Source organism: Phallusia mammillata, chromosome 4, assembly GCF_965637545.1.
Source record: "Phallusia mammillata chromosome 4, kaPhaMamm4.hap1.1, whole genome shotgun sequence".
In the NCBI taxonomy this organism is placed as follows: Eukaryota; Metazoa; Chordata; class Ascidiacea; order Phlebobranchia; family Ascidiidae; genus Phallusia; species Phallusia mammillata.
Window position 1 is genome coordinate 7,537,354 of NC_137255.1, and position 17,502 is coordinate 7,554,855.

At 40.6% G+C, this 17,502-nt stretch overlaps 1 long non-coding RNA gene and 40 other non-coding genes across 41 annotated transcripts; 22 read left to right on the forward strand and 19 right to left on the reverse strand.

Moving 5' to 3' along the window:
- Positions 1-150: 150 nt before the first annotated feature.
- Positions 151-223, reverse strand: Trnam-cau (transfer RNA methionine (anticodon CAU)). Its single transcript has one exon. It is a non-coding gene; the product is annotated as a tRNA-Met (tRNA).
- A 248-nt stretch (positions 224-471) lies between these two features.
- Trnal-aag (transfer RNA leucine (anticodon AAG)) lies at positions 472-553 on the forward strand. The gene has a single exon. It is a non-coding gene; the product is annotated as a tRNA-Leu (tRNA).
- Positions 554-635: 82 nt separating this feature from the next.
- Trnam-cau (transfer RNA methionine (anticodon CAU)) lies at positions 636-708 on the reverse strand. Its single transcript has one exon. It is a non-coding gene; the product is annotated as a tRNA-Met (tRNA).
- Positions 709-958: 250 nt separating this feature from the next.
- Positions 959-1,040, forward strand: Trnal-uag (transfer RNA leucine (anticodon UAG)). The gene has a single exon. It is a non-coding gene; the product is annotated as a tRNA-Leu (tRNA).
- Positions 1,041-1,608: 568 nt separating this feature from the next.
- On the reverse strand, positions 1,609-1,681 carry Trnam-cau (transfer RNA methionine (anticodon CAU)). Its single transcript has one exon. It is a non-coding gene; the product is annotated as a tRNA-Met (tRNA).
- Positions 1,682-1,930: 249 nt separating this feature from the next.
- Positions 1,931-2,012, forward strand: Trnal-uag (transfer RNA leucine (anticodon UAG)). Its single transcript has one exon. It is a non-coding gene; the product is annotated as a tRNA-Leu (tRNA).
- Positions 2,013-2,094: 82 nt separating this feature from the next.
- Positions 2,095-2,167, reverse strand: Trnam-cau (transfer RNA methionine (anticodon CAU)). Its single transcript has one exon. It is a non-coding gene; the product is annotated as a tRNA-Met (tRNA).
- Positions 2,168-2,416: 249 nt separating this feature from the next.
- On the forward strand, positions 2,417-2,498 carry Trnal-uag (transfer RNA leucine (anticodon UAG)). Its single transcript has one exon. It is a non-coding gene; the product is annotated as a tRNA-Leu (tRNA).
- An 82-nt stretch (positions 2,499-2,580) lies between these two features.
- On the reverse strand, positions 2,581-2,653 carry Trnam-cau (transfer RNA methionine (anticodon CAU)). Its single transcript has one exon. It is a non-coding gene; the product is annotated as a tRNA-Met (tRNA).
- A 249-nt stretch (positions 2,654-2,902) lies between these two features.
- On the forward strand, positions 2,903-2,984 carry Trnal-uag (transfer RNA leucine (anticodon UAG)). Its single transcript has one exon. It is a non-coding gene; the product is annotated as a tRNA-Leu (tRNA).
- Positions 2,985-3,066: 82 nt separating this feature from the next.
- Trnam-cau (transfer RNA methionine (anticodon CAU)) lies at positions 3,067-3,139 on the reverse strand. Its single transcript has one exon. It is a non-coding gene; the product is annotated as a tRNA-Met (tRNA).
- A 248-nt stretch (positions 3,140-3,387) lies between these two features.
- Positions 3,388-3,469, forward strand: Trnal-uag (transfer RNA leucine (anticodon UAG)). Its single transcript has one exon. It is a non-coding gene; the product is annotated as a tRNA-Leu (tRNA).
- Positions 3,470-4,036: 567 nt separating this feature from the next.
- On the reverse strand, positions 4,037-4,109 carry Trnam-cau (transfer RNA methionine (anticodon CAU)). Its single transcript has one exon. It is a non-coding gene; the product is annotated as a tRNA-Met (tRNA).
- Positions 4,110-4,360: 251 nt separating this feature from the next.
- Positions 4,361-4,442, forward strand: Trnal-uag (transfer RNA leucine (anticodon UAG)). The gene has a single exon. It is a non-coding gene; the product is annotated as a tRNA-Leu (tRNA).
- A 568-nt stretch (positions 4,443-5,010) lies between these two features.
- Positions 5,011-5,083, reverse strand: Trnam-cau (transfer RNA methionine (anticodon CAU)). Its single transcript has one exon. It is a non-coding gene; the product is annotated as a tRNA-Met (tRNA).
- Positions 5,084-5,332: 249 nt separating this feature from the next.
- Trnal-uag (transfer RNA leucine (anticodon UAG)) lies at positions 5,333-5,414 on the forward strand. Its single transcript has one exon. It is a non-coding gene; the product is annotated as a tRNA-Leu (tRNA).
- A 404-nt stretch (positions 5,415-5,818) lies between these two features.
- Trnal-uag (transfer RNA leucine (anticodon UAG)) lies at positions 5,819-5,900 on the forward strand. The gene has a single exon. It is a non-coding gene; the product is annotated as a tRNA-Leu (tRNA).
- An 82-nt stretch (positions 5,901-5,982) lies between these two features.
- Trnam-cau (transfer RNA methionine (anticodon CAU)) lies at positions 5,983-6,055 on the reverse strand. The gene has a single exon. It is a non-coding gene; the product is annotated as a tRNA-Met (tRNA).
- Positions 6,056-6,303: 248 nt separating this feature from the next.
- Positions 6,304-6,385, forward strand: Trnal-uag (transfer RNA leucine (anticodon UAG)). The gene has a single exon. It is a non-coding gene; the product is annotated as a tRNA-Leu (tRNA).
- An 82-nt stretch (positions 6,386-6,467) lies between these two features.
- On the reverse strand, positions 6,468-6,540 carry Trnam-cau (transfer RNA methionine (anticodon CAU)). The gene has a single exon. It is a non-coding gene; the product is annotated as a tRNA-Met (tRNA).
- A 249-nt stretch (positions 6,541-6,789) lies between these two features.
- Positions 6,790-6,871, forward strand: Trnal-uag (transfer RNA leucine (anticodon UAG)). Its single transcript has one exon. It is a non-coding gene; the product is annotated as a tRNA-Leu (tRNA).
- Positions 6,872-6,953: 82 nt separating this feature from the next.
- On the reverse strand, positions 6,954-7,026 carry Trnam-cau (transfer RNA methionine (anticodon CAU)). The gene has a single exon. It is a non-coding gene; the product is annotated as a tRNA-Met (tRNA).
- A 249-nt stretch (positions 7,027-7,275) lies between these two features.
- Positions 7,276-7,357, forward strand: Trnal-uag (transfer RNA leucine (anticodon UAG)). The gene has a single exon. It is a non-coding gene; the product is annotated as a tRNA-Leu (tRNA).
- Positions 7,358-7,439: 82 nt separating this feature from the next.
- Positions 7,440-7,512, reverse strand: Trnam-cau (transfer RNA methionine (anticodon CAU)). The gene has a single exon. It is a non-coding gene; the product is annotated as a tRNA-Met (tRNA).
- A 735-nt stretch (positions 7,513-8,247) lies between these two features.
- Trnal-uag (transfer RNA leucine (anticodon UAG)) lies at positions 8,248-8,329 on the forward strand. Its single transcript has one exon. It is a non-coding gene; the product is annotated as a tRNA-Leu (tRNA).
- Positions 8,330-8,411: 82 nt separating this feature from the next.
- On the reverse strand, positions 8,412-8,484 carry Trnat-cgu (transfer RNA threonine (anticodon CGU)). The gene has a single exon. It is a non-coding gene; the product is annotated as a tRNA-Thr (tRNA).
- Positions 8,485-8,733: 249 nt separating this feature from the next.
- Trnal-uag (transfer RNA leucine (anticodon UAG)) lies at positions 8,734-8,815 on the forward strand. The gene has a single exon. It is a non-coding gene; the product is annotated as a tRNA-Leu (tRNA).
- Positions 8,816-8,897: 82 nt separating this feature from the next.
- Positions 8,898-8,970, reverse strand: Trnam-cau (transfer RNA methionine (anticodon CAU)). Its single transcript has one exon. It is a non-coding gene; the product is annotated as a tRNA-Met (tRNA).
- A 735-nt stretch (positions 8,971-9,705) lies between these two features.
- Positions 9,706-9,787, forward strand: Trnal-uag (transfer RNA leucine (anticodon UAG)). Its single transcript has one exon. It is a non-coding gene; the product is annotated as a tRNA-Leu (tRNA).
- An 82-nt stretch (positions 9,788-9,869) lies between these two features.
- Positions 9,870-9,942, reverse strand: Trnat-cgu (transfer RNA threonine (anticodon CGU)). The gene has a single exon. It is a non-coding gene; the product is annotated as a tRNA-Thr (tRNA).
- A 735-nt stretch (positions 9,943-10,677) lies between these two features.
- On the forward strand, positions 10,678-10,759 carry Trnal-uag (transfer RNA leucine (anticodon UAG)). Its single transcript has one exon. It is a non-coding gene; the product is annotated as a tRNA-Leu (tRNA).
- Positions 10,760-10,841: 82 nt separating this feature from the next.
- On the reverse strand, positions 10,842-10,914 carry Trnat-cgu (transfer RNA threonine (anticodon CGU)). Its single transcript has one exon. It is a non-coding gene; the product is annotated as a tRNA-Thr (tRNA).
- Positions 10,915-11,163: 249 nt separating this feature from the next.
- On the forward strand, positions 11,164-11,245 carry Trnal-uag (transfer RNA leucine (anticodon UAG)). The gene has a single exon. It is a non-coding gene; the product is annotated as a tRNA-Leu (tRNA).
- Positions 11,246-11,327: 82 nt separating this feature from the next.
- Positions 11,328-11,400, reverse strand: Trnam-cau (transfer RNA methionine (anticodon CAU)). The gene has a single exon. It is a non-coding gene; the product is annotated as a tRNA-Met (tRNA).
- Positions 11,401-11,649: 249 nt separating this feature from the next.
- Positions 11,650-11,731, forward strand: Trnal-uag (transfer RNA leucine (anticodon UAG)). The gene has a single exon. It is a non-coding gene; the product is annotated as a tRNA-Leu (tRNA).
- Positions 11,732-12,135: 404 nt separating this feature from the next.
- Trnal-uag (transfer RNA leucine (anticodon UAG)) lies at positions 12,136-12,217 on the forward strand. Its single transcript has one exon. It is a non-coding gene; the product is annotated as a tRNA-Leu (tRNA).
- An 82-nt stretch (positions 12,218-12,299) lies between these two features.
- On the reverse strand, positions 12,300-12,372 carry Trnar-ccu (transfer RNA arginine (anticodon CCU)). The gene has a single exon. It is a non-coding gene; the product is annotated as a tRNA-Arg (tRNA).
- Positions 12,373-12,621: 249 nt separating this feature from the next.
- Trnal-aag (transfer RNA leucine (anticodon AAG)) lies at positions 12,622-12,703 on the forward strand. Its single transcript has one exon. It is a non-coding gene; the product is annotated as a tRNA-Leu (tRNA).
- An 82-nt stretch (positions 12,704-12,785) lies between these two features.
- Trnam-cau (transfer RNA methionine (anticodon CAU)) lies at positions 12,786-12,858 on the reverse strand. Its single transcript has one exon. It is a non-coding gene; the product is annotated as a tRNA-Met (tRNA).
- A 249-nt stretch (positions 12,859-13,107) lies between these two features.
- On the forward strand, positions 13,108-13,189 carry Trnal-uag (transfer RNA leucine (anticodon UAG)). The gene has a single exon. It is a non-coding gene; the product is annotated as a tRNA-Leu (tRNA).
- Positions 13,190-13,414: 225 nt separating this feature from the next.
- LOC145225418 (uncharacterized) lies at positions 13,415-15,486 on the forward strand. The gene is made up of 2 exons (XR_013859891.1): positions 13,415-13,657; positions 14,962-15,486. It is a non-coding gene; the product is annotated as an uncharacterized LOC145225418 (long non-coding RNA).
- The last annotated feature ends 2,016 nt before the right edge of the window (positions 15,487-17,502 follow it).

The window sequence follows — 17,502 nt, forward strand, 5'->3', positions numbered from 1 at the left end:
GTGGTCAAAGTCGTTGGTTTAAGGCACCAGTCATTTCGATGGCGTGGGTTCGAATCCCACCGCTGCCATTTCTTTGCACCTGTCTAAACTCCATGTATATTTTTTTCTCTGTCTCATGCAGACGGAAAATAAAATATTGTACCAAAAGTTTGCCTCGAGTGAGGATCGAACTCACAACCTTGAGATTATGAGACACACGCGCTACCTACTGCGCCATCGAGGCTTGATGTACTCAAGCAAATTTGCATCCTTGTAACTAAAATATATGTATTACGAAAATAATGTGGGAATGCAGACAATGCCAATTTGTTTGGATACAAACTTGAGTTGATCAACAACATATGGTATGTGTTTATTTCTTAATCGGGGTCAATTTTGTCTAAACTTTGGTTGCAAACCCTCTACTACATCGTTATTTGCCATCTCTGTTGCATCAGATCACATTAACTTAACAAACCATCATTCACATGTGGTAGCGTGGCCGAGTGGTCTAAGGCGCTTGTTTAAGGCACCAGTCATTTCGATGGCGTGGGTTCGAATCCCACCGCTGCCATTTCTTTGCACCTGTCTAAACTCCATGTATAATTTTTTCTCTGTCTCATGCAGACGGAAAATAAAATATTGTACCAAAAGCTTGCCCCGAGTGAGGATCGAACTCACGACCTTGAGATTATGAGACTCACGCGCTTCCTACTGCGCCATCGAGGCTTGATGACCTCATGCAAATTTGCATCCTTGTAACTAAAATATATGTATTTCGACAAATAATGTGCGAATGCAGACAATGCCAATTTGTTTGGATACAAACTTGAGTTGATCAACAAACTATATGGTATGTGTTTATTTCGTAATCGGGGTCAAATTTGTCTAAACCTTGGTTGCAAACCCTCTATACATCGTTATTTTCCATCTCTGTTGCATCTGATCACATTAACTTAGCAAAACATTGTTCTCATGTGGTAGCGTGGCCGAGTGGTCTAAGGCCCTGGTTTTAGGCACCAGTCATTTCGATGGCGTGGGTTCGAATCCCACCGCTGCCATTTCTTTGCACCTGTCTAAACTCCATGTATATTTTTTTCTCTGTCTCATGCAGACGGAAAATAAAATATTGTACATAAGTTTGCCCCGAGTCAGGATCGAACTCACGACCTTGAGATTATGAGACTCACGCGCTGCCTACTGCGCCATCGAGGCTTGATGTACTGATGCAAGTTTGCATCCTTGTAACTAAAATATATGTATTACGAAAATAATGTGGGAATGCAGACGATGCCAATTTGTTTGGATACAAACTTGAGTTGATCAACAAACTATATGGTATGTGTTTATTTCGTAATCGGGGTCAAATTTGTCTAAACTTTGGTTGCAAACCCTCTACCACATCGTTATTTGCCATCTCTTTTGCATCAGATCACATTAACTCAACAAACCATCATTCACATGTGGTAGCGTGGCCGACTGGTCTAAGGCGTTGGTTTTAGGCACCAGTCATTTCGATGGCGTGGGTTCGAATCCCACCGCTGCCATTTCTTTGCACCTGTCAAAACTCCATGTATAATTTTTTCCCTGTCTCATGCAGACGGAAAATAAAATATTCTACCAAAAGTTTGCCCCGAGTGAGGATCGAACTCACGACCTTGAGATCATGAGACTCACGCGCTGCCTACTGCGCCATCGAGGCTTGATGACCTCTTGCAAATTTGCATCCTTGTAACTAAAATATATGTATTTCGACAAATAATGTGCGAATGCAGACAATGCCAATTTGTTTGGATACAAACTTGAGTTGATCAACAACATGTGGTATGTGTTTATTTCTTAATCGGGGTCAAATTTGTCTAAACCTTGGTAGCAAACCCTCTACCACATCGTTATTTTCCATCTCTGTTGCATCAGATCACATTAACTTAGCAAAACATTGTTCTCATGTGGTAGCGTGGCCGAGTGGTCTAAGGCCCTGGTTTTAGGCACCAGTCATTTCGATGGCGTGGGTTCGAATCCCACCGCTGCCATTTCTTTGCACCTGTCTAAACTCCATGTATATTTTTTTCTCTGTCTCATGCAGACAGAAAATAAAATATTGTACCAAAAGTTTGCCCCGAGTGAGGATCGAACTCACGACCTTGAGATCATGAGACTCACGCGCTGCCTACTGCGCCATCGAGGCTTGATGACCTCATGCAAATTTGCATCCTTGTAACTAAAATATATGTATTTCGAAAAATAATGTGGGAATACAGACAATGCCAATTTGTTTGGATACAAACTTGAGTTGATCAACAACATATGGTATGTGTTTATTTCTTAATCGGGGTCAATTTTGTCTAAACTTTGGTTGCAAACCCTCTACTACATCGTTATTTGCCATCTCTGTTGCATCAGATCACATTAACTTAACAAACCACCATTCACATGTGGTAGCGTGGCCGAGTGGTCTAAGGCGCTGGTTTTAGGCACCAGTCATTTCGATGGCGTGGGTTCGAATCCCACCGCTGCCATTTCTTTGCACCTGTCAAAACTCCATGTGTAATTTTTTCTCTGTCTCATGCAGATGGAAAATAAAATATTGTACCAAAAGTTTGCCTCGAGTGAGGATCGAACTCACGACCTTGAGATTATGAGACTCACGCGCTGCCTACTGCGCCATCGAGGCTTGATGACCTCATGCAAATTTGCATCCTTGTAACTAAAATATATGTATTTCGACCAATAATGTGCGAATGCAGACAATGCCAATTTGTTTGGATACAAACTTGAGTTCATCAAAAACATATGGTATGCGTTTCTTTCTTCTTCGGGGTCAATTTTGTCTAAACTTTGGTTGCAAATCCTCTACCACATCGTTATTTGCCATCTCTGTTGCATCAGATCACATTAACTTAGCAAAACATAGTTCTCATGTGGTAGCGTGGCCGAGTGGTCTAAGGCCCTGGTTTTAGGCACCAGTCATTTCGATGGCGTGGGTTCGAATCCCACCGCTGCCATTTCTTTGCACCTGTCTAAACTCCATGTATATTTTTTTCTCTGTCTCATGCACTTGGAAAATAAAATATTGTACCAAAAGTTTGCCCCGAGTGAGGATCGAACTCACGACCTTGAGATTATGAGACTCACGCGCTGCCTACTGCGCCATCGAGGCTTGATGACCTCATGCAAATTTGCATCCTTGTAACTAAAATATATGTATTTCGAAAAATAATGTGGGAATGCAGACAATGCCAATTTGTTTGGATACAAACTTGAGTTGATCAACAACATATGGTATGTGTTTATTTCTTAATCGGGTAAATTTTGTCTAAACTTTGGTTGCAAACCCTCTACTACATCGTTATTTGCCATCTCTGTTGCATCAGATCACATTAACTCAACAAACCACCATTCACATGAGGTAGCGTGGCCGAGTGGTCTAAAGCGCTGGTTTTAGGCACCAGTCATTTCGATGGCGTGGGTTCGAATCCCACCGCTACCATTTCTTTGCACCTGTCTAAACTCCATGTATATTTTTTTCTCTGTCTCATGCAGACGGAAAATAAAATATTCTACCAAAAGTTTGCACCGAGTGAGGATCGAACTCACGACCTTGAGATTATGAGACTCACGCGCTGCCTACTGCGCCATCGAGGCTTGATGACCTCATGCAAATTTGCATCCTTGTAACTAAAATATATGTATTTCGAAAAATAATGTGGGAATGCAGACAATGCCAATTTGTTTGGATACAAACTTGAGTTGATCAACAACATATGGTATGTGTTTATTTCTTAATCGGGGTAAATTTTGTCTAAACTTTGGTTGCAAACCCTCTACTACATCGTTATTTTCCATCTCTGTTGCATCAGATCACATTAACTTAACAAACCACCATTCACATGTGGTAGCGTGGCCGAGTGGTCTAAGGCGCTGGTTTAGGCACCAGTCATTTCGATGGCGTGGGTTCGAATCCCACCGCTACCATTTCTTTGCACCTGTCAAAACTCCATGTATAATTTTTTCCCTGTCTCATGCAGACGGAAAATAAAATATTGTACCAAAAGTTTGCCCCGAGTGAGGATCGAACTCACGACCTTGAGATTATGAGACTCACGCGCTGCCTACTGCGCCATCGAGGCTTGATGACCTCATGCAAATTTGCATCCTTGTAACTAAAATATATGTATTTCGAAAAATAATGTGGGAATGCAGACAATGCCAATTTGTTTGGATACAAACTTGAGTTGATCAACAAACTATATGGTATGTGTTTATTTCGTAATCGGGGTCAAATTTGTCTAAACCTTGGTTGCAAACCCTCTACTACATCGTTATTTTCCATCTCTGTTGCATCAGATCACATTAACTTAGCAAAACATTGTTCTCATGTGGTAGCGTGGCCGAGTGGTCTAAGGCCTTGGTTTTAGGCACCAGTCATTTCGATGGCGTGGGTTCGAATCCCACCGCTGCCATTTCTTTGCACCTGTCTAAACTCCATGTATATTTTTTTCTCTGTCTCATGCAGACGGAAAATAAAATATTGTACATAAGTTTGCCCCGAGTCAGGATCGAACTCACGACCTTGAGATTATGAGACTCACGCGCTGCCTACTGCGCCATCGAGGCTTGACGTACTGATGCAAGTTTGCATCCTTGTAACTAAAATATATGTATTACGAAAATAATGTGGGAATGCAGACGATGCCAATTTGTTTGGATACAAACTTGAGTTGATCAACAAACTATATGGTATGTGTTTATTTCGTAATCGGGGTCAAATTTGTCTAAACTTTGGTTGCAAATCCTCTACCACATCGTTATTTGCCATCTCTTTTGCATAAGATCACATTAACTCAACAAACCATCATTCACATGTGGTAGCGTGGCCGACTGGTCTCAGGCGTTGGTTTAAGGCACCAGTCATTTCGATGGCGTGGGTTCGAATCCCACCGCTGCCATTTCTTTGCACCTGTCAAAACTCCATGTATAATTTTTTCCATCTCTCATGCAGACGGAAAATAAAATATTCTACCAAAAGTTTGCCCCGAGTGAGGATCGAACTCACGACCTTGAGATCATGAGACTCACGCGCTGCCTACTGCGCCATCGAGGCTTGATGACCTCTTGCAAATTTGCATCCTTGTAACTAAAATATATGTATTTCGACAAATAATGTGCGAATGCAGACAATGCCAATTTGTTTGGATACAAACTTGAGTTGATCAACAACATGTGGTATGTGTTTATTTCTTAATCGGGGTCAAATTTGTCTAAACCTTGGTAGCAAACCCTCTACCACATCGTTATTTTCCATCTCTGTTGCATCAGATCACATTAACTTAGCAAAACATTGTTCTCATGTGGTAGCGTGGCCGAGTGGTCTAAGGCCCTGGTTTTAGGCACCAGTCATTTCGATGGCGTGGGTTCGAATCCCACCGCTGCCATTTCTTTGCACCTGTCTAAACTCCATGTATATTTTTTTCTCTGTCTCATGCAGACGGAAAATAAAATATTGTACCAAAAGTTTGCCCCGAGTGAGGAACGAACTCACGACCTTGAGATTATGAGACTCATGCGCTGCCTACTGCGCCATCGAGGCTTGATGACCTCATGCAAATTTGCATCCTTGTAACTAAAATATATGTATTTCGAAAAATAATGTGGGAATGCAGACAATGCCAATTTGTTTGGATACAAACTTGAGTTGATCAACAACATATGGTATGTGTTTATTTCTTCTTCGGGGTCAATTTTGTCTAAACTTTGGTTGCAAACCCTCTACTACATCGTTATTTGCCATCTCTGTTGCATCAGATCACATTAACTTAACAAACCACCATTCACATGTGGTAGCGTGGCCGAGTGGTCTAAGGCGCTGGTTTTAGGCACCAGTCATTTCGATGGCGTGGGTTCGAATCCCACCGCTGCCATTTCTTTGCACCTGTCAAAACTCCATGTGTAATTTTTTCTCTGTCTCATGCAGATGGAAAATAAAATATTGTACCAAAAGTTTGCCTCGAGTGAGGATCGAACTCACGACCTTGAGATTATGAGACTCACGCGCTGCCTACTGCGCCATCGAGGCTTGATGACCTCATGCAAATTTGCATCCTTGTAACTAAAATATATGTATTTCGACCAATAATGTGCGAATGCAGACAATGCCAATTTGTTTGGATACAAACTTGAGTTCATCAAAACATATGGTATGCGTTTCTTTCTTCTTCGGGGTCAATTTTGTCTAAACTTTGGTTGCAAATCCTCTACCACATCGTTATTTGCCATCTCTGTTGCATCAGATCACATTAACTTAGCAAAACATTGTTCTCATGTGGTAGCGTGGCCGAGTGGTCTAAGGCCCTGGTTTTAGGCACCAGTCATTTCGATGGCGTGGGTTCGAATCCCACCGCTGCCATTTCTTTGCACCTGTCTAAACTCCATGTATATTTTTTTCTCTGTCTCATGTAGACGGAAAATAAAATATTGTACCAAAAGTTTGCCTCGAGTGAGGATCGAACTCACGACCTTGAGATTATGAGACTCACGCGCTGCCTACTGCGCCATCGAGGCTTGATGACCTCATGCAAATTTGCATCCTTGTAACTAAAATATATGTATTTCGAAAAATAATGTGGGAATGCAGACAATGCCAATTTGTTTGGATACAAACTTGAGTTGATCAACAACATATGGTATGTGTTTATTTCTTAATCGGGGTAAATTTTGTCTAAACTTTGGTTGCAAACCCTCTACTACATCGTTATTTGCCATCTCTGTTGCATCAGATCACATTAACTTAACAAACCACCATTCACATGAGGTAGCGTGGCCGAGTGGTCTAAGGCCCTGGTTTTAGGCACCAGTCATTTCGATGGCGTGGGTTCGAATCCCACCGCTGCCATTTCTTTGCACCTGTCTAAACTCCATGTATATTTTTTTCTCTGTCTCATGTAGACGGAAAATAAAATATTGTACCAAAAGTTTGCCTCGAGTGAGGATCGAACTCACGACCTTGAGATTATGAGACTCACGCGCTGCCTACTGCGCCATCGAGGCTTGATGACCTCATGCAAATTTGCATCCTTGTAACTAAAATATATGTATTTCGAAAAATAATGTGGGAATGCAGACAATGCCAATTTGTTTGGATACAAACTTGAGTTGATCAACAACATATGGTATGTGTTTATTTCTTAATCGGGGTAAATTTTGTCTAAACTTTGGTTGCAAACCCTCTACTACATCGTTATTTGCCATCTCTGTTGCATCAGATCACATTAACTTAACAAACCACCATTCACATGAGGTAGCGTGGCCGAGTGGTCTAAGGCGCTGGTTTTAGGCACCAGTCATTTCGATGGCGTGGGTTCGAATCCCACCGCTACCATTTCTTTGCACCTGTCTAAACTCCATGTATATTTTTTTCTCTGTCTCATGCAGACGGAAAATAAAATATTCTACCAAAAGTTTGCCCCAAGTGAGGATCGAACTCACGACCTTGAGATTATGAGACTCACGCGCTGCCTACTGCGCCATCGAGGCTTGATGACCTCATGCAAATTTGCATCCTTCTAACTAAAATATATGTATTTCGAAAAATAATGTGGGAATGCAGACAATGCCAATTTGTTTGGATACAAACTTGAGTTGATCAACAACATATGGTATGTGTTTATTTCTTAATCGGGGTAAATTTTGTCTAAACTTTGGTTGCAAACCCTCTACTACATCGTTATTTGCCATCTCTGTTGCATCAGATCACATTAACTTAACAAACCACCATTCACATGTGGTAGCGTGGCCGAGTGGTCTAAGGCGCTGGTTTTAGGCACCAGTCATTTCGATGGCGTGGGTTCTTATCCCACCGCTACCATTTCTTTGCACCTGTCAAAACTCCATGTATAATTTTTTCCCTGTCTCATGCAGTTGGAAAATAAAATATTCTACCAAAAGTTTGCCCCGAGTGAGGATCGAACTCACGACCTTGAGATTATGAGACTCACGCGCTGCCTAGTGCGCCATCGAGGCTTGATGACCTCTTGCAAATTTGCATCCTTGTAACTAAAATATATGTATTTCGACAAATAATGTGCGAATGCAGACAATGCCAATTTGTTTGGATACAAACTTGAGTTGATCAACAACATGTGGTATGTGTTTATTTCTTAATCGGGGTCAAATTTGTCTAAACCTTGGTTGCAAACCCTCTACCACATCGTTATTTTCCATCTCTGTTGCATCAGATCACATTAACTTAGCAAACCATCCTTCACATGTGGTAGCGTGGCCGAGTGGTCTAAGGCCCTGGTTTTAGGCACCAGTCATTTCGATGGCGTGGGTTCGAATCCCACCGCTGCCATTTCTTTGCACCTGTCTAAACTCCATGTATATTTTTTTCTCTGTCTCATGTAGACGGAAAATAAAATATTGTACCAAAAGTTTGCCTCGAGTGAGGATCGAACTCACGACCTTGAGATTACGAGACTCACGCGCTGCCTACTGCGCCATCGAGGCTTGATGACCTCATGCAAATTTGCATCCTTGTAACTAAAATATATGTATTTCGAAAAATAATGTGGGAATGCAGACAATGCCAATTTGTTTGGATACAAACTTGAGTTGATCAACAACATATGGTATGTGTTTATTTCTTAATCGGGGTAAATTCTGTCTAAACTTTGGTTGCAAACCCTCTACTACATCGTTATTTGCCATCTCTGTTGCATCAGATCACATTAACTTAACAAACCACCATTCACATGAGGTAGCGTGGCCGAGTGGTCTAAGGCGCTGGTTTTAGGCACCAGTCATTTCGATGGCGTGGGTTCGAATCCCACCGCTACCATTTCTTTGCACCTGTCTAAACTCCATGTATATTTTTTTCTCTGTCTCATGCAGACGGAAAATAAAATATTCTACCAAAAGTTTGCCCCAAGTGAGGATCGAACTCACGACCTTGAGATTATGAGACTCACGCGCTGCCTACTGCGCCATCGAGGCTTGATGACCTCATGCAAATTTGCATCCTTGTAACTAAAATATATGTATTTCGAAAAATAATGTGCGAATGCAGACAATGCCAATTTGTTTGGATACAAACTTGAGTTGATCAACAACATATGGTATGTGTTTATTTCTTAATCGGGGTAAATTTTGTCTAAACTTTGGTTGCAAACCCTCTACTACATCGTTATTTGCCATCTCTGTTGCATCAGATCACATTAACTTAACAAACCACCATTCACATGTGGTAGCGTGGCCGAGTGGTCTAAGGCGCTGGTTTTAGGCACCAGTCATTTCGATGGCGTGGGTTCTTATCCCACCGCTACCATTTCTTTGCACCTGTCAAAACTCCATGTATAATTTTTTCCCTGTCTCATGCAGACGGAAAATAAAATAGTCTACCAAAAGTTTGCCCCGAGTGAGGATCGAACTCACGACCTTGAGATTATGAGACTCACGCGCTGCCTAGTGCGCCATCGAGGCTTGATGACCTCTTGCAAATTTGCATCCTTGTAACTAAAATATATGTATTTCGACAAATAATGTGCGAATGCAGACAATGCCAATTTGTTTGGATACAAACTTGAGTTGATCAACAACATGTGGTATGTGTTTATTTCTTAATCGGGGTCAAATTTGTCTAAACCTTGGTTGCAAACCCTCTACCACATCGTTATTTTCCATCTCTGTTGCATCAGATCACATTAACTTAGCAAACCATCCTTCACATGTGGTAGCGTGGCCGAGTGGTCTAAGGCCCTGGTTTTAGGCACCAGTCATTTCGATGGCGTGGGTTCGAATCCCACCGCTGCCATTTCTTTGCACCTGTCTAAACTCCATGTATATTTTTTTCTCTGTCTCATGTAGACGGAAAATAAAATATTGTACCAAAAGTTTGCCTCGAGTGAGGATCGAACTCACGACCTTGAGATTACGAGACTCACGCGCTGCCTACTGCGCCATCGAGGCTTGACGACCTCATGCAAATTTGCATCCTTCTAACTAAAATATATGTATTTCGAAAAATAATGTGGGAATGCAGACAATGCCAATTTGTTTGGATACAAAATTGAGTTGATCAACAACATATGGTATGTGTTTATTTCTTAATCGGGGTAAATTTTGTCTAAACTTTGGTTGCAAACCCTCTACTACATCGTTATTTGCCATCTCTGTTGCATCAGATCACATTAACTTAACAAACCACCATTCACATGTGGTAGCGTGGCCGAGTGGTCTAAGGCGCTGGTTTTAGGCACCAGTCATTTCGATGGCGTGGGTTCTTATCCCACCGCTACCATTTCTTTGCACCTGTCAAAACTCCATGTATAATTTTTTCCCTGTCTCATGCAGACGGAAAATAAAATATTCTACCAAAAGTTTGCCCCGAGTGAGGATCGAACTCACGACCTTGAGATTATGAGACTCACGCGCTGCCTAGTGCGCCATCGAGGCTTGATGACCTCTTGCAAATTTGCATCCTTGTAACTAAAATATATGTATTTCGACAAATAATGTGCGAATGCAGACAATGCCAATTTGTTTGGATACAAACTTGAGTTGATCAACAACATGTGGTATGTGTTTATTTCTTAATCGGGGTCAAATTTGTCTAAACCTTGGTTGCAAACCCTCTACCACATCGTTATTTTCCATCTCTGTTGCATCAGATCACATTAACTTAGCAAACCATCCTTCACATGTGGTAGCGTGGCCGAGTGGTCTAAGGCCCTGGTTTTAGGCACCAGTCATTTCGATGGCGTGGGTTCGAATCCCACCGCTGCCATTTCTTTGCACCTGTCTAAACTCCATGTATATTTTTTTCTCTGTCTCATGTAGACGGAAAATAAAATATTGTACCAAAAGTTTGCCTCGAGTGAGGATCGAACTCACGACCTTGAGATTACGAGACTCACGCGCTGCCTACTGCGCCATCGAGGCTTGATGACCTCATGCAAATTTGCATCCTTGTAACTAAAATATATGTATTTCGAAAAATAATGTGGGAATGCAGACAATGCCAATTTGTTTGGATACAAACTTGAGTTGATCAACAACATATGGTATGTGTTTATTTCTTAATCGGGGTAAATTCTGTCTAAACTTTGGTTGCAAACCCTCTACTACATCGTTATTTGCCATCTCTGTTGCATCAGATCACATTAACTTAACAAACCACCATTCACATGAGGTAGCGTGGCCGAGTGGTCTAAGGCGCTGGTTTTAGGCACCAGTCATTTCGATGGCGTGGGTTCGAATCCCACCGCTACCATTTCTTTGCACCTGTCTAAACTCCATGTATATTTTTTTCTCTGTCTCATGCAGACGGAAAATAAAATATTCTACCAAAAGTTTGCCCCAAGTGAGGATCGAACTCACGACCTTGAGATTATGAGACTCACGCGCTGCCTACTGCGCCATCGAGGCTTGATGACCTCATGCAAATTTGCATCCTTGTAACTAAAATATATGTATTTCGAAAAATAATGTGCGAATGCAGACAATGCCAATTTGTTTGGATACAAACTTGAGTTGATCAACAACATATGGTATGTGTTTATTTCTTAATCGGGGTAAATTTTGTCTAAACTTTGGTTGCAAACCCTCTACTACATCGTTATTTGCCATCTCTGTTGCATCAGATCACATTAACTTAACAAACAACCATTCACATGTGGTAGCGTGGCCGAGTGGTCTAAGGCGCTGGTTTTAGGCACCAGTCATTTCGATGGCGTGGGTTCGAATCCCACCGCTACCATTTCTTTGCACCTGTCAAAACTCCATGTATAATTTTTTCCCTGTCTCATGCAGACGGAAAATAAAATAGTCTACCAAAAGTTTGCCCCGAGTGAGGATCGAACTCACGACCTTGAGATTATGAGACTCACGCGCTGCCTAGTGCGCCATCGAGGCTTGATGACCTCTTGCAAATTTGCATCCTTGTAACTAAAATATATGTATTTCGACAAATAATGTGCGAATGCAGACAATGCCAATTTGTTTGGATACAAACTTGAGTTGATCAACAACATGTGGTATGTGTTTATTTCTTAATCGGGGTCAAATTTGTCTAAACCTTGGTTGCAAACCCTCTACCACATCGTTATTTTCCATCTCTGTTGCATCAGATCACATTAACTTAGCAAACCATCCTTCACATGTGGTAGCGTGGCCGAGTGGTCTAAGGCGTTGGTTTTAGGCACCAGTCATTTCGATGGCGTGGGTTCGAATCCCACCGCTGCCATTTCTTTGCACCTGTCTAAACTCCATGTATATTTTTTTCTCTGTCTCATGTAGACGGAAAATAAAATATTGTACCAAAAGTTTGCCCCGAGTGAGGAACGAACTCACGACCTTGAGATTAGGAGACTCACGCGCTGCCTACTGCGCCATCGAGGCTTGATGACCTCATGCAAATTTGCATCCTTGTAACTAAAATATATGTATTTCGAAAAATAATGTGGGAATGCAGACAATGCCAATTTGTTTGGATACAAACTTGAGTTCATCAACAACATGTGGTATGTGTTTATTTCTTAATCGGGGTCAATTTTGTCTAAACTTTGGTTGCAAACCCTCTACTACATCGTTATTTGCCATCTCTGTTGCATCAGATCACATTAACTTAACAAACCACCATTCACATGTGGTAGCGTGGCCGAGTGGTCTAAGGCGCTGGTTTAAGGCACCAGTCATTTCGATGGCGTGGGTTCGAATCCCACCGCTGCCATTTCTTTGCACCTGTCAAAACTCCATGTGTAATTTTTTCTCTGTCTCATGCAGATGGAAAATAAAATATTGTACCAAAAGTTTGCCTCGAGTGAGGATCGAACTCACGACCTTGAGATTATGAGACTCACGCGCTGCCTACTGCGCCATCGAGGCTTGATGACCTCATGCAAATTTGCATCCTTGTAACTAAAATATATGTATTTCGACCAATAATGTGCGAATGCAGACAATGCCAATTTGTTTGGATACAAACTTGAGTTCATCAAAAACATATGGTATGCGTTTCTTTCTTCTTCGGGGTCAATTTTGTCTAAACTTTGGTTGCAAATCCTCTACCACATCGTTATTTGCCATCTCTGTTGCATCAGATCACATTAACTTAGCAAAACATTGTTCTCATGTGGTAGCGTGGCCGAGTGGTCTAAGGCCCTGGTTTTAGGCACCAGTCATTTCGATGGCGTGGGTTCGAATCCCACCGCTGCCATTTCTTTGCACCTGTCTAAACTCCATGTATATTTTTTTCTCTGTCTCATGCAGACGGAAAATAAAAGATTGTACCAAAAGTTTGCCCCGAGTGAGGATCGAAATCACTACCTTGAGATTATGAGACTCACGCGCTGCCTACTGCGCCATCGAGGCTTGATGACTTCATGCAAATTTCACCCGATCCGTCTACTTTTAGGGGCTTAAAACTGGCGAATTCTGGAGAATCCCGGGCCTTTATGCTGTCGTATTATATTCCGTGTTATGGATTCTGCGCTTAAGCGACATGGTATGCTGTAGATATTACGAACAGCTTTGGGGGTTACCCTATGTGTTGTTTTCGTCGGTTGTGGCTGTTTGTTGACAAATTAAATCAGCTGAACTGAACCTTACAGTGCGGTAGAAAAATGGAATTTAGAACACTGGCTTCAATATACGGAATTTTTTTCCTAAAAATTGGTGGTAACTGGTAAGTTTAACATAATTAAGTATTTTGTGAAAAATAGCAAACCATTTTAATATAGGAGAGACATATCACATATTTGTCTGACCTGAGCACATTAACTGGGTTCACACACAGGAAGTAGATTTTGACTGAAGCAGCATAGTTTTTCGAGTTTGTCAGCCTTGAAAGTGACAAGCATCTGTGCCCCTGCAGGGTTCTCGTGTGTATTTGATTTGGACAAAAACATCAAGGTGTTGGAAGTTTTAACTCATATCGGCAACACTTCCATTGATTATAAACAAGGCAGCTACACAGATGGTATATTTTTGATTAAAGAAAGGTCCTAATTGTTTCAGAAAAAATGCAACCCGGACAAATCTGGAAATGTTTGGGCTGGTGGTGAAAATTTGAATGTTGAAACCCATACAGGACAAATGACAGAGAGTCAGATTTGGTGAACCACTGATTTATTATGTGAGTAAACAGTTGATGTAAAGAACTTAAGACAGATTAATATAGCATTCATGACTTTGATATTTGGTATAGAAGTGTTTACACACCTTAGAAACTATTACCTGAAAGACTAAGGTAGCATGTCTAGCTTTATGTTCTGATTTCATTTGGTTTTCCTCCAGCACGTATATTAATGACTAGTAAAAACACTAAAATTGGGTGAAAATTGTTTGCGATTTTGAATATATACTGTATGTTTTGTTTAGTTAATAGTGAGTTGAAACTTATTATTATATTGTGCAATTGCAGTTGAAGCTATGGGTGAATCCTCCACTGCACCATACAAACTCATCTTATTGTTTGCCACTTGGGTGTCATTTGACAACAATTGCAGTGTTGGATTTCCCGACTAAAAACAATTTAAAGCATGCTTTTTGTGTTTAAAATAAGCGAATGGCACAAAGCCTATAGACTAAAGAGTAGACCAGGTAGATATGTATACAATGAGTACAAAATAGCCTGCATTGTTTAATATAAATAACTGTGTTTGTTTAAGTTAATATTGCACCATTGCTACTGAGATAAGCTCTACTTTCAAAGTTAGATCAGATATCTTCAATTGTTGACAACATTTTTGGTGCAAAATTGTGCAGATAGTTTAGTTGGCAGCTCCACTATTTTTATATGATGACCATTACATAGCAGTACTGTCATATAGTCATTTGATGGTAGCATAAAAAGCCTTTTTAGCAACTAACAATTTGGTTATCAAGTAAAGATTGTAAAAAAAACAGTTGCATTTAATTAACTCCAAAGTTTAAAAACTAGATTTGTATGGTGTTTAATTATTTCATTAAATTTGTGTTTTATTACAGGGCAAGGCAAGAAGATGTTACTCTTAAAATCTGGAAAAGTTAGATGCAAGGGAAGGATATGTGTACTATTTGAAACTTTAACCTTTACACGGCTATAGATTGCATGCAATCTACTTTCTGTATTTCACATACAGCACATTACCCAAGATATGACCAACGGTTCAACATAATAAGGAAATCTGTCTATTCGAGTTATTGTGTGATGTTTAGATTGATATATATATGTCCCAATCTAGTTGTTAATTTGTGTTGCTTTTTGTTCTTATTTTAATGCAAATTGTATTGTTGATTTTTTTGTTACACTGCGTTCTTAGTCTGCAATTTTATCCACATTTAATACTGAGTAAAAATCCATAAGCACTTCCAAATGTTGAACCAGAATTATTTCACTGGGTGTGAGGTATTTTACTGCATTATTACTGAGATACATTTGTGGCGCTTTTCATTCTGAGTTTATTCAAAAGGTACAAAGTTAAGCTGCACGGAATTGGATCAATGGCTTGAATAAAGAATGTATAATCCGTGTTTCATTTCTATTGACTTTTTGAGGAAAGTTTACTCCAGAAAAACAACAGGCGCAATGGGTTACCCTGTTAGTAATAGCAAATTTATAGTCAAGAGATAGGGGACAGTTCAGGAAGCGTAAACTTGCTAGAAATGAAAGCATATCAACGTTCTGTTGTTTGAGCTTTTGTTAAAAAACTTAATCACGTCACGATCCTTGACCCGTTAGTTTGAAACTTTGTGTTGTAAGCAAGCTTTATTGCGTCACTATCTATTGTTTCATATCAATTAGAAAACAATGATTATTCTTTTGTGCTAAACGATACAGGGATTTACCTATTTCAGGTTTTTTCACATACCTTGGAAGAAATTGAGCATACAAAAGTTGTGTGTCCAATACAACTAATTCAACATTAAGTTTCGCTTATCCTATAAAAAGCAAAAAAATACAGTTTATAGTTTGTTTTTGTCTTCGGTAGCTTACGACGATGTAGTAGTTTCTTGAGTATCACATGACTACCGGTATGCATAAGGTCGCTAAAAGATTAAACAAACCTTTAGTCTTCAAATCTCATGTAACAAATGCCGACATGTTCAAAGAAACATAAAATAGTTTAAAGGCTGTCTAAAACTTTTTGTGTGATACTGGCGTTCGTGCTCCAATTCGTAAAACAAAATGGCCTGCGAAACTAGCAATATCAGTCACAAGAAGCAATTCAAACGGCTTGTTTGAAAACCGATTGGCCTATCAAAACCGAATGATTTTGTCTCAAGCCGTTTGTGTTTAATGGCCGACAGTCTTAATCGCTGTGCGACATTATTGTATGGTGTTGCGGTCATGCCCTTCGCGGAATGATGATGTACGCGTCTTATTTTCGTTTTGCTTATGGCAACAAGCTGAAACTTTGCAAGGTGTTACAGTTTACAATTCCACGTTAGCCTGTGAAAACCGTTTGCGTTTGCCTTAAACCGTTTGTCATCTGGAGCCTGTAGTGTATAGGCTACATTGGTCGACCGCGCAGAAAATATTTTTAAAGCGGTCATGCCCTGCGTTCGCTTATGATGCACGCCTCTCATTTTCGATTTTATTATCAGATTTAAACGATATTTTGCATGCCTTTGTTGGATATAATTTGAAGTTGACCTGTGAAAACCGTTTGCGTTTACCTTAAACCGTTTGTCATCTGGAGCCTGTAGTGTATAGGCTACATTGGTCGAGCGTGCGAAAATCATTTTTAAAGCGGTCATGCCCTGCGTTCGCTTATGATGCACGCCTCTCATTTACGAGGTTACGATTAGATTTAAACGATATTTTGTATGCCTTTGCTGGATGTATTTTAGAGTTGACCTGTGGAAACCGTTTGCGTTTACCTTAAACCGTTTGCCAACCGTTTGATTTTTTTTGCGCGGTCGACCAATGTAGCCTATACTAGCTCCAGATTTTAAACGGTTTAAGATAAACACAAACGGTTTTCACAGGTCAACTTTAAAATACATCCAGTAAAGGCATACAAAATATCGTTTAAATCTAATCATAACCTTGAAAATGAGGGGCGTGCATCATAAGCGAACGCAGGGCAGAAACGCTTTAAAAATGATTTTTTTGCGCAGTCGACCAATGTAGACTATACAGACTCCAGATGACAAACGGTTTAAGATAAACACAAACGGTTTTCACAGGTCCACTCTAAAATACACCCAGTAAAGGCATACAAAATATCGTTCAAATCTTATCATAACATTGAAAATGAGAGGCGTGCATCATAAGCGAACGCAGGGCATGCCCGCTTTAAAAATATTTTCTGCGCGGTCGACCAATGTAGCCTATACACTACAGGCTCCAGATGACAAACGGTTTAAGGCAAACGCAAACGATTTTCACAGGCCAACGTGGAATTGTAAACTGTAGCAGCTTGCAAAGTTTCAGCTTGTTGCCATGAGCAAAACGAAAATAAGACGCGCACATCATCTGGCCGCGAAGGGCATGACCGTCACACCATACAATAATGTCGCACAGCGATTAAGACTGTCGGCCAT